Source organism: Erigeron canadensis, chromosome 3 (assembly GCF_010389155.1).
Source record: "Erigeron canadensis isolate Cc75 chromosome 3, C_canadensis_v1, whole genome shotgun sequence".
In the NCBI taxonomy this organism is placed as follows: domain Eukaryota; kingdom Viridiplantae; phylum Streptophyta; class Magnoliopsida; order Asterales; family Asteraceae; genus Erigeron; species Erigeron canadensis.
The window spans coordinates 18,560,147-18,572,156 of NC_057763.1; the positions used below are offsets into that span (position 1 = coordinate 18,560,147).

At 33.8% G+C, this 12,010-nt stretch overlaps 1 pseudogene; it reads left to right on the plus strand.

The window, feature by feature from the left end:
• Positions 1–6,433: 6,433 nt before the first annotated feature.
• LOC122590775 lies at positions 6,434–10,290 on the plus strand (annotated as a pseudogene).
• Positions 10,291–12,010: the final 1,720 nt, after the last annotated feature.

Consider the following 12,010-nt stretch of genomic DNA (forward strand, 5'->3'; position numbering starts at 1 on the left):
CGATGCATGCTTTGTGATTTGATTTGATAATAGTTATATAAGCCAACATTGGTATCACGAGCTTACTATGTATGTTTTTGATTACCAATAAATTGAAACTTGAAGGGGGTTAGGGTTCTTGATCTTCAAAATTTTCGGCTATAGATATATATATATATATATTTAAATTGATTTTGTAATTTAATTACATTATTTAAATATGAAAAAGGTTTATTTATTATATATATATGGTTCGAAAATTTTTCCATAAAAATAAAAAAAAAAATTGTTTTTTAGGGTTCCTAATCCAAGTTTTGATTAATTGCATGTTTATGTGATAAATTGCATGTGTTTATATGTATACCTTTATTTTTTAATTGTTAAAGAGAAGTAAAAATCATGAATTTTTCATGAAAATCATTCATGATTCTTACTTAGATATATTGATATGAAATCTTGATCATTAGGGTTAATTATGCTAGATAATTGGATAATATATTGTGTGACTGTGAATTTTTCGTGTAAATTTTCTGTTTTGCGACAATTTACTAAAAAATTCATATCTTTTAATCCGTAATGAGTTAGAGGTCTTGCTTTGAACTGTAGATGCTCAACACATAGGGCTAAAACTTTGTAGTTCTGGTCGAAGTCTGAAACGGACCACAAACAGGTCTAAACAGGTCGTGAAGCTACTGGAATTTCCAGTAAGCAACTATGTGCTTATGTGATAATTGTTTGTTTAAGGCTTACGCAATCAAGGCAACTTGATGTATGTGGTCCTCTTCTTTGAAGGGGGAGCCGATTTAGACATAATTAAGCCATAGTGACATGTTTAGGTGGCCTACCATAACTCGTTGCATGCTTAATAGTTAATAGTTTATGATTTTGCATATTTATTGTGATATAAATTGTGATGTAAAATTGTTTTTGAGAAAATATAAACTTGACTAAGCAATATCGAAATACAGATTTTTTAATAAAATTGGAGACTTACAACCTTGAGATACACCGGCTCACCCATTTGAACAAACTCTAAGAGGGGTATAAGTCGGAGTGCGCTAGCCTTCTAAAAGGGCGGGTTTTTAATTGCGTTCATCGCAAACCTTTGCCCTTGCGCTTCTTTGTGCGTTCAAATTGAGCTACCGAGCTCTCTTGTGTTGCTAAGACTATAAAAATGATTTTATTAAATGTTATGTTTAGAAGATATGCATGAATCTTCAAACATAACTTTTTGATCACATATTAAATTGAATGACCCAATAAACTTAAGTCATTTGCCATCCAATTTGTCAAGGACACATGGGGTCGTTGTTTTACTCACTGGTACACAGTGGTGAAGTGGCGGTTGCATGGTGAAACCCATTCACTGGTACACAGTGGTGGTCAATTTTGCACGTTCTTAGTTGGACGACTTAAAGCGAGATAAGCGGTGAGACCTTGACCCGTGGAAAACAATGGGACAAAACATGACTACAAAAGATCACTTGATGAATTGAGTGTCTTACGTAGGTCCCATTCTTTCTAGGAATTGCACTTGTAATACAATTATTGCTCGTCACTTACCTTTTGAGTGCAATTATTTCTAGCAGATCAACTGATGAAATGGTTGCATGTCAATTGGATCCTAGCCTTAATGAAATTAATTGTTTATTTTATAAACATTAGGTAATTAATTTCTTAAGGATTTATTATCGAAAATACTGATTTTTGAACTTAATCTGTTTTGTAGATGGCAATGAATCCCTCCACAAACACCAATGCTTTTCGGCAAAAGTTTGAAAGAAAAATTCTTTCTGGACAAAACTCAAATGATCTCATTCATAGACCGAGAATGGTTCTAAATAACTATGAAGTCCTTGATGAGGAGAGATCAGTTGTTCCAAGAATTGGTGCTGCAACTAATGAGTTGAGTGCAACCGATACCGCGTTTGGAAGGCAATATTTGTATGAATTGCATAAAGCAATTTTTAGCCTACAACACGAGCAAGGAACACCGGTTGGATCTCATATACTAAAATTGAAAATGTATTTTGAGGAATTGGAAACGCTGAATAATGCTTATGCTCATCTGATTATGATTGGAATAATTCTCAAGTCACTTTCTAAGGATTTTGAGAATTTTGTGAGCAACTATCATTTGCATGGCACAGGTAATACCGTTACTGAACTCCATGCCATGATAATTGAGTATGAAAAACAGCTTCCAAAGAAATTTCCAACACCCCAAGTTCTTGCAAACAAGGGGGGAAAAGTCCAGAAAAGAAAACAACCAATCGCCAAGGGCAATGAAATGCCTCTAATGAAAAAGGGTACAAAGGCTAAAGACCAGAGTTGTCATCATTGTAATGAAGTCGGGCACTGGAAGAGGAACTGTCCTAAGTATCTTGCCAAGTTGAATGCGAAGAAGAAGAATACTAGCGGCGCTAGTACTTCAGGTATCTTCACTATTGAGTTATTTTCCTTAACTAAGCGTAAATCGTGGGTTTATGACACTGGCTGTGGAACTCATATCTGTAATGAATTACAGGGGTTAGGAAAAGGAGGAAACTGAAGCCCGGAGCTTTGCAATTGATCGTGGGCAATGGTCTACCAGCACCTGTTGAAGCAATTGGAGAATTTCATTTAGTTCTTCCTTCCGGTTTAATCATTGTTTTAGACAATTGTCATTATGCACCTTCTATTACTAGAGGTGTTATTTCAGTTTCTTTGTTGAAAGACAACAGATTCATTATGCTATTGCTTATGATGGTATTTATGAAATTGATGTGCGTGATTGTGTTTCAAATAATTCAATGTATAATGTTAGCAAAAGAGCCAAGACTGACTTGGACTCTACCTATCTTTGGCACTGTCGTCTTGCACACATTGGCAAAAATCGCATTGAAAGACTTCAACGTGAAGGGATCTTACAATTAAATGATGAATCATTTGATAAATGCGAGTCATGTGTTTCCAGTAAGATAACACGAAATCCCTTTAAGCATTCGCCAGAAAGGGCCAAAGATCTTCTTGGACTCATTCATACCGATGTTTGTGGCCCATTTAGACATGTGTCAAGGAAAGGAGCTAGCTACTTCATAACCTTTACGGATGATTTCAGTCGTTATGGTTATGTTTACTTGCTTAAACATAAACATGAAGTCTTTGAAACATTCAAAGAGTTTAAAATGAAGTAGAAAATCAACTCGGTAAAACCATCAAGATTCTTCGTTCGGATCGAGGTGGTGAATACTTAAGCCAAGAGTTTAAGGAATATCTTAAAGCATGTGGAATTGTCCAACAGCTTACTCCTCCATATACTCCTCATCATAATGGAGTGTTTGAAAGGAGAAATCGAACCTTGCTAGACATGGTAAGATCAATGATGACCCGTACAACTCTCCCATTTTCGTTTTGGGATTATGCTCTAGAGACTGTTGTACGCATTCTCAATATGGTTCCAACCAAGAAGGTTGATAAGACACCGTACGAATTATGGCATGGTGATGTCCCTAATTTGTCTTAGTTAAGAGTATGGGGATGTGAGGCACTTGTGAAGCGTGATACGCCTGACAAACTTGAACCCAGAACTACTAAGTGCATCTTTGTCGGATACCCTAAGGAAATGGTGGGTTACGACTTCTATGATCCCGCCAAAAACACTGTTCGTGTTACTCGATATGCTGAATTCTTTGAAAAGAAATTAGTTCAAGAGAATAGTGGGAGGGTTGTAGAACTTGATGAGACTCAAGAGGAAGATGTGTCACCTGCTGAAACTCCTAGCAATCATCAACTTGGGGGGGGGGGGGAATCTTCAAAGTGATGAACCTCAAGTCGATGATAATGAAGCGATTCCACTTTGTAGGTCCGAAAGGACAAGACGTCCTACCGAAAGACTATGTCTGATGGTAGAAGAAGACGTTGTTGGAGATCTCGATGAGCCTCCGAATTTCAAAGCTACATTATCAGATCCGGAATCTGACAAATGGCTTGAAGCTACAAAGGTGGAAATGAAATCCATGAAAGACAATCAAGTCTGGAGCTTGGTTGATTTTCCACAAAATGCTTAAATTGTTGGGTGTAAGTGGATCTTCAAAAATAAGACGGACATGGATGGAAATGTACACACCTATAAAGCTCGTCTCGTGGCGAAAGCTTATACTCAAAGTTTCGGTGTTGATTATGATGAAACCTTTTCTCCAGTCGCGGACATTAGAGCTATTAGGATTCTCTTAGCCATAGCAGCATACTATGACTTTGAGATATGACAAATGGATGTTAAGACTGCCTTCTTAAATGGTTACTTGGATGAAGAAGTCTATATGGATCAACCGGAAGGTTTTATTGATCCAAAACATCCCAACAAAGTATGCAAGCTTCAAAGGTCCATTTATGGACTAAAGCAAGCATCAAGAAGTTGGAATAAATGGGTTGATGAAGAAATCAAAAAGTTTGGTTTTGTTCAAAATCCCGATGAGCCATGTGTATATAGAAAAGCTAGTGGGAGTAATGCTACTTTCCTTATCTTATATGTTGATGACATATTGATCATAGGAAAACACATTCCAATGTTGCAAGATGTTAAATCCCATCTTAGAAAGTGTTTTGCCATGAAAGATTTAGGAGAAGCAGCATTTATTCTTGGAATCAAGATCTACCGAGATAGATCAAGGCGATTAATTGGACTAAGTCAAAGTGCTTATATTGATAAGATCTTGAAGCGATTCAAGATGGAGAATTCTAAGCGTGGGTCTATACCTATGCAAGAAGGACTTAGTTTATCTGTCAAACAAGGTGCTACTACGCCTAGTGAGGTGGAGCGTATGAATAGAATTCCTTATGCTTCGGCTGTGGGATCTATTATGTATGCGGTTAGATGCACTAGACCCGATGTGGCGTTCGCGCAAAACATCGTTAGCCGATATCAACAGAATCCTGGTGAAAGCCATTGGATTGCTATTAAAAATATTCTGAAGTACCTACGAGCTACTAAAGATATGTTTTTGGTGTATGGAGGAAATCCAGACTTAGAGCTCAAAGTGACCGGATACTGTGATGCTGGATTTCAAACTGATAAAGATGACACGAAGTCTCAATCAGGATTCGTCTTCGTTCTTAACGAAGGAGCTGTGGACTGGAAAAGCAAGAAGCAAACCACAGTTGCCATGTCTGCAACAGAGTCTGAGTACATTGTCGCCTCAGAAGCCGCGATGGAAGCAGTCTGGATAAGGAAGTTCATTAGCGGGCTAAACGTGATCCCCTCAAATGACTTACCCACTAATTTGTACTGTGATAATACTGGTGCATTAATCATTGCCAACGAACCCGGAGTTCAGAAAGGTGCCAGACATTATGCTAGACGATATCACTATGTTCATAAGCAGATCGAACTAGGGGAGATCAATTTACTCAAAGTTCACACAGATTTTAACTTAGCTGATCCTTTCACAAAAGCTTTGTCTAGGCCCAAGCTTGAAAGGCATGCCGAGGGCATAGGACTTAAATTAGATAGTTATTTCATGTAAATCTGGTGTTCGGTATTTGGATAAGGGATATTAAACAATTTATATTTTTCATAATGAAATAAAGTACTTGATATGTTTGATTTCATTCAATATTAAATTGTGTCCTATATTTGCATATTTAATCCTTGAATATTTTATTTAATATTTTAATATTTTATCAAATATTCTAAATTGTCCATTGTCGATTAATTATATGGGAATATAATTAAACTAAGACATATCTGAGTGATTGGTTATATTCTTAGAATATATAATGGATGGTCCCACCAAACAAAGGGTTCCGGGGTTTTTGTTTGGTTCGAACGAAGGAGGTAGCAACAAGGGTTGTTCAGTTCGTGATCAAGTACTAGCATACATACATTCCAACGTTGTGTGTGCAATCATAGAGAGGTTTAATTCAAACCTTCTTATTAAGGTTTCTTGCTTTATTCTCTCCAATTTAAGGTACACGTTTTCTATCTTGGTTAATTAATTAACTACATAGATTTTATATTCCGCTGTGTGCTTTGTGATTTGATTTGATAATAGTTATATAACCCAACAGTATACGTGTCATTTTGTGTGACCCCGTAAATTTAAATAATTTCTGGACATGCGTTTATTTAACGTGATCATCCAACAATTACATGTGTATACATTCTGCAGCATGAAAAGGCGTCGTCCAAGAACGAAATGGTGCAAGAGGACCAGAGAAGTGACAAGATCATCATTATATACTATTGATGTATTAAAACAGAAATAATTATAACAGATTTCATGTTTGAATGTTATTATGTGTCACACTCAAAATAAATCACAAGGTTTTGTTAAATGAAATAACTACAATAAAACAATATATGGATATAGAAGAATGACGTACCATCACAATTTATTACACATAGACAAGGTTGATAGTCGTCGTTACTATATATAGGGTTTCATATGATATGATTTTAGCTCCAAAACATAGCAAACATGCAAACTTTGAACACTCTAAGAAGTATTCGAACATCCAAAAATGGAGAAACAAGAGAGGGATTTAAGAAGGGAGACGACAACCACAAACAACCACTAAGTCCTATGGCTCGGTTGTTTCATGAGCCGGGTTCAAACGTCTATATCATTGGAATCATGGGGTCACAAACAAAAATTTGTCCCCAAGTTTTCAAAGAAAATTTGGTTCATACTTTCTTAAAAAATCGTCGTTTTTCAAGCTTGCAGGTGAATTACACTTTCCAAAATTATACAACTTTTATTAGATTGTCCAAACTATCATCATGTCATATATCAAGCTTGTATTATTTTTTTTTATGACTTCTTTAGTTTGTTTCTTTCAATTTTGACCATACATATTTTTATTTATATTATATCTCTATTTTCTAATAAAGCTAATCCTCCCCCCCCCCCCCCTCCCCCTTAAATATATCTGTCTTTGAAATACCTTATTTACTTTTGGACTTTTTTTTTCTCTACTTCCTTATAAAGCAAAATGGTCCTTTTTATTTTTAATAATTTATGTCTTTAAATTACCAGAATTGTTCTTGACATTTATTTTAATAATTAACACTTTAATCCCTTATCTTTTTAAATATTTCACTATCACCTTTACATCAACCTACACCATTTGAGACTTAACACCGCCACCACCAGAAATAATACCGTCACCGACAATACTAGACTGTCGTGCCCACTAACGTCGCCGCATTGCATGGGTACCATGCCCGTAACACTTCACGTAAACGTATGAATGCATTGGGTTTTAATTTACTTTTCATTAATCAACACTATATCATACAAAAGAAAATATTTACTGTCAAACTTATTTAAAAAAAATTTAACAGTCATCTACGATATTCAAAAAGAATCTGCTAACTAGTGCCCCTAGTATTTTAGTTAGTTTGCATTCAATTGAGTCCAAAAATTTTAAAATTGATTAATATATATTTATTATTCGGTTTTAAGTGGTAAGTTTTGATTTATTCATAATTAAATTTTTTTTCATTATTAAACATTAATTACGTTTATCCATATTTTAAAATACTCAAAGTTCATTAAACACCCACTAACTGATGTTAAAGTACTTTAATTAGCAATTTCCTATTTAAAAATTGGACGAAAGTACTTGATTATATATAATGAAAAAACTTACCGTTTGCCAAATATTGTTCTTTCTCAATGTCAAATATAGGTAATGGACAAGAAAAATGGGAATATGAAATGGATTCCAACACATGTAAACATAGATGACCATGTCATTGTTGCAAAAGTTGACCCAAACATGGAGTCTTCCGACAAGTTTGTTGAAGATTACATTTGCTACCTTAGTAGATCATCTATTGAAAACACAAAACCCTTATGGGATCTTCATATACTTAATGTAAAGACTTCAAACACGGAAGGCACATGTGTCTTCCGTTTCCATCACTCACTTGGTGACGGCGTGTCGTTGATGAATCTTCTACTTGCTTGCACACGAAAAGTGTCTGATCCGGAAGCCCTGCCTACGCTTCCAAGGAATGATAAGTCGGGAGTTACCAAATGTTCTACTACTCTTTGGTCAGGACTTGGTGTCCTATGGAATTCTATTGTTGCACTTTTCATGTTTGTGCTAACTGCATTGTTCCTAGAAGACACAAAAACTCCAATGAAAGCCTCAAGAGGTGTGGAACATAGGCCTAGAAGATTTGTCACTAGAAGTGTAAGCCTTGACGACGTGAAGTTCGTAAAAAATGCTATGAATCTGGTACGTTTGATTTTCTTTTCTTCCTCAATATATATTGCCAACTAAGCTGATCAAAAAAACTTCAAATTTCTTTTCTTTTCCTATTTATTTTGTAGCGAAAGAAAAAGAAAAAGAAGTCTATTTCAATGTATGATACTTAGAAATCTAGCTATTTCTTTTGCAGACTATAAATGATGTGGTACTTGGAATTACACAAGCTGGATTCTATCGGTATCTACAAGGGAGATATAGTAAGTATTTTATTTGCACTATATACATACGATAGCAAGTACCCGCGCGTTCCGGCAGTGAGATGGTGGGGGTAATAGGTCATAGAGTGTGATAGCCAAATGCCTTAACCGTACGGGTTCCGCCTCGGATTTAAAAATTTGTCGAAAGTATATGGAATGACATCTCTAATGAAAGAGCATTAAATTTTAAGAACATCCATATAATTTTTATAATTTATCGATGTACGGTTTTTGAGATAAAAGATTTTGAATGAATTGGTGGAAGAAATGATTTATGGAGGAAAGAGAAAAAAATAATTGGTTGAGATTTGAGCAGAGAGAAAGGGTGTTAAGTAAATATAGAATTGATATATGGGCATTTTGGTAAAGTAAATGTTGAAACTTAAAATGTAAACACGGGAGATCTACTTTATAACATAGTATAAATATAGATATATGTATGAACACCTGTTATGTATGTGCTACCTCTCGAGTCTCGACTTGCTATGAGTTTCACTTACGTATAAATTGTATCACAGGTGAGACAAATAATAAAACTGTTGTTGTTCTTGATGACATCCGCTTTCGTGCAACTTTTTTCTTCAACCTTCGCGCTACTACCAGGGTTGATGTAAGTAATATATCTTGATTTTCATTATATTTCATGTTATGTAACATATTAATGATTCTTGGTCACTTATCTACGTATTATATATCAGGATTTCAATGATACAAATACACATGGGACATGGGGAAACAAGATAGGTTATACATTACTTCCATTCAACATCAAATTTAGAAAAGATCCTTTAGATTATGTAAGAGATGCAAAGGCCACTATGAAATGCAAAAAAGCTTCTTTGGAGCCCTTGTTCACTTATTTCTTTGCATCATTAGTCCAAAAGTTGTTTGGCATTAAGGTATTCAATGTCTTATTTTGACTTTTGAAGTATTTATTTTGCAACTTTAACCATAGATTATTTCGTGTGTGTAATACAATAATTGATGTAAAATATATTGATGCCTTGAGCTTTAGATGTATTTTTATTGATAAAACTACTTTCATTAAGTATTATATTATACAAACAAAACTATTTACGTTCAAAATTAGATAAAAAAGATTCAGGAAGCCAGATTTGGACATATAAATTAGGACGGATATACACTAATACACTCTTTTCTGATGATAAGCTTTTCGATTGTCTGTGTGTATGTATATTTATATATAGTAATTATTAGAATAATATAGTTATGGAGTTAATTATCCAAGACATTGTTGGTCGACTCACACAACAAAACGTTAAAAACAGGTTGCAGGAAAGTTGAATCACAAAGTTTTCTATAACACAACACTATGGTTCTCCAATGTTCCCGGTCCACAAGAAGAAGTCTCATTTTTTGGACATAAAGTGCATTCATTGCTCCAAGTTGTTATGGCCAACCAAATGTAAGTTGTGTATAAACTTATTGCATATAATCATGTTTTGAATATTGTAAAGAAAAAGATAATTAATTAACAAATTAAAAGAACATCATAAAATAAACTCGATTGGATGCATATATTTTTGACTATTATTATTATTATTGTAGGCACTTATGATTCATGTAGTCAGTTACATGAACAAATTGACGTTTGTGACATCGGCGGATGAAGAAACCATACCAGACCCTCATAAGCTATGTGATGATCTTGAAGAATCCCTTCACATCATCAAAACTTGTGCTCAAGTTATTTAGTTTGAAAGAAAGAACTGCTTGTGTCATCTTATATTCTTATTATTGTTGCATGTCTATGTACTTTCGGCTCAAGCGGGAAAACTCCATAGTTTCGGCTCAAGTTGCATATTTGGTATAAAGAACTTGTGTTATCTTATTATTGTTGCATATCTATGTAATACCAAAAAAAAAAAAAAGTTATTATACGAAGTGTTATATAGTACAAACAAAAATTTTTACAATCTAAGTTGAAAATAAAAGACCTTACAAATTAAAATTAAACATTTAATCTAAAAGTTATAAAAAACATCTAAACCACTAAAATAGATGTATACATATAAAATTTGGAGACTTTGCTTGGCATTGACTTTCTATTTGAATGCTAATTGTCAAATTTGGTGTTACACTAATTAACCTTCATAACCAACACAATTACCTACATAAAAACATAATTTTTGGATACACTAATATCTATAATATAATTAAAAGTGACAGATTTGGGTACACTTAACACCCCTAATCCCTATCCTTTAGTCTAATACCCCCTCCTTATTAATCCTCTATTTTTTAAAATATTTTTTTAATTTTTAACTTTTAAATCTATAGATTAACCTTATTACTAATAAAACAATCTTTTCATCCTTAAAAATTTCCCAAAATTTAGATTATATATATATATATAACCTAGGAAAACACTCTCACATATCCTCAACCAAAAACAAATACCTACGACCTAAACAAAAAACTAGTCGCCTACCAAGAAGTCGACTATCAAGAGGTCTTTTTTTTTAATATACTTTATTCATATTTAATTATTATTATTATTATTATTTAACATTGAATTCTTATGTTAATGTTATTATTATCTTTATTAATTTAATTTTCGTCCATCATGGGTTCATCATGGATTCTTCTTCAACAACAAAAAAGAAGACCACATTTGTGCATCTTGAAGATCTTAAGCCAATACATGTTAACCATCATCTACGACTCCGTATTGTGCATGTGTGGACTGTTTCGGAGTGTAACAACTCAAAGAAAATCAAAACATTCGAGATGGACTTTGTTGATGAATTGACATGTACTTTTCGAATTATATATTTTTATTTAATTTTCGTAATTATAGTCTAAAATTGTTGTTTGTGTTTATCTTAAGTTTAGATATAACAAACTACAAATTTTTTATTTAATTAAAGTTGGAAAAAAAGGGGTTATATATAGTTAATTTTCATATGTTTCCTTCTTTAGTTTTCGTAATTATAATCTAAAACTGTTGTTTGATCTTAAATTTAGATATAACAAACTACAAATTTATTAGTTAACTAAGGTTGAAAAAAAAAAAGTTAACTAGATTCAATATTTATGAGACTATTCGTCCATTGGACGTGTCTGATCACTAGTTTTTTAATATTCTTAACACGATATAAAGTAAAAAAGTAAAGTAACTCTCAATGCCGTATTTGACGGTGTATGGGGGAGGTTGATATGTAGACAGCTTTACCCCTACCAAAGGTAGAGAGGCTGCTTCCAGGTTCTACCATAGGTAGAAAAGGACCTCCAACCTTGCTGGGCATGAGGATCAAACCCATGACCTTTGTTTTCAGAGGCATGAGCTCCAACCACTGATCCAACCCAGTTGGTTTATTCTTAACACGATATGCAACATTATATTTATCGACACATGTCGTATTGGTTTTTTTGTATATTTATCGATAGACTAAAAACGAATTAAAGTATTTTTTTTTAAAAAAACAATATGTATCCGGATGTAACGAATTCGATTTTAGGCTCCATCATTTATTTTTCACAAACTCTAAAGCAAAACGGACCGCTCCTTAACAACTGGATACTCTACCAGTTCAAAGTCCGACTGATTCAAC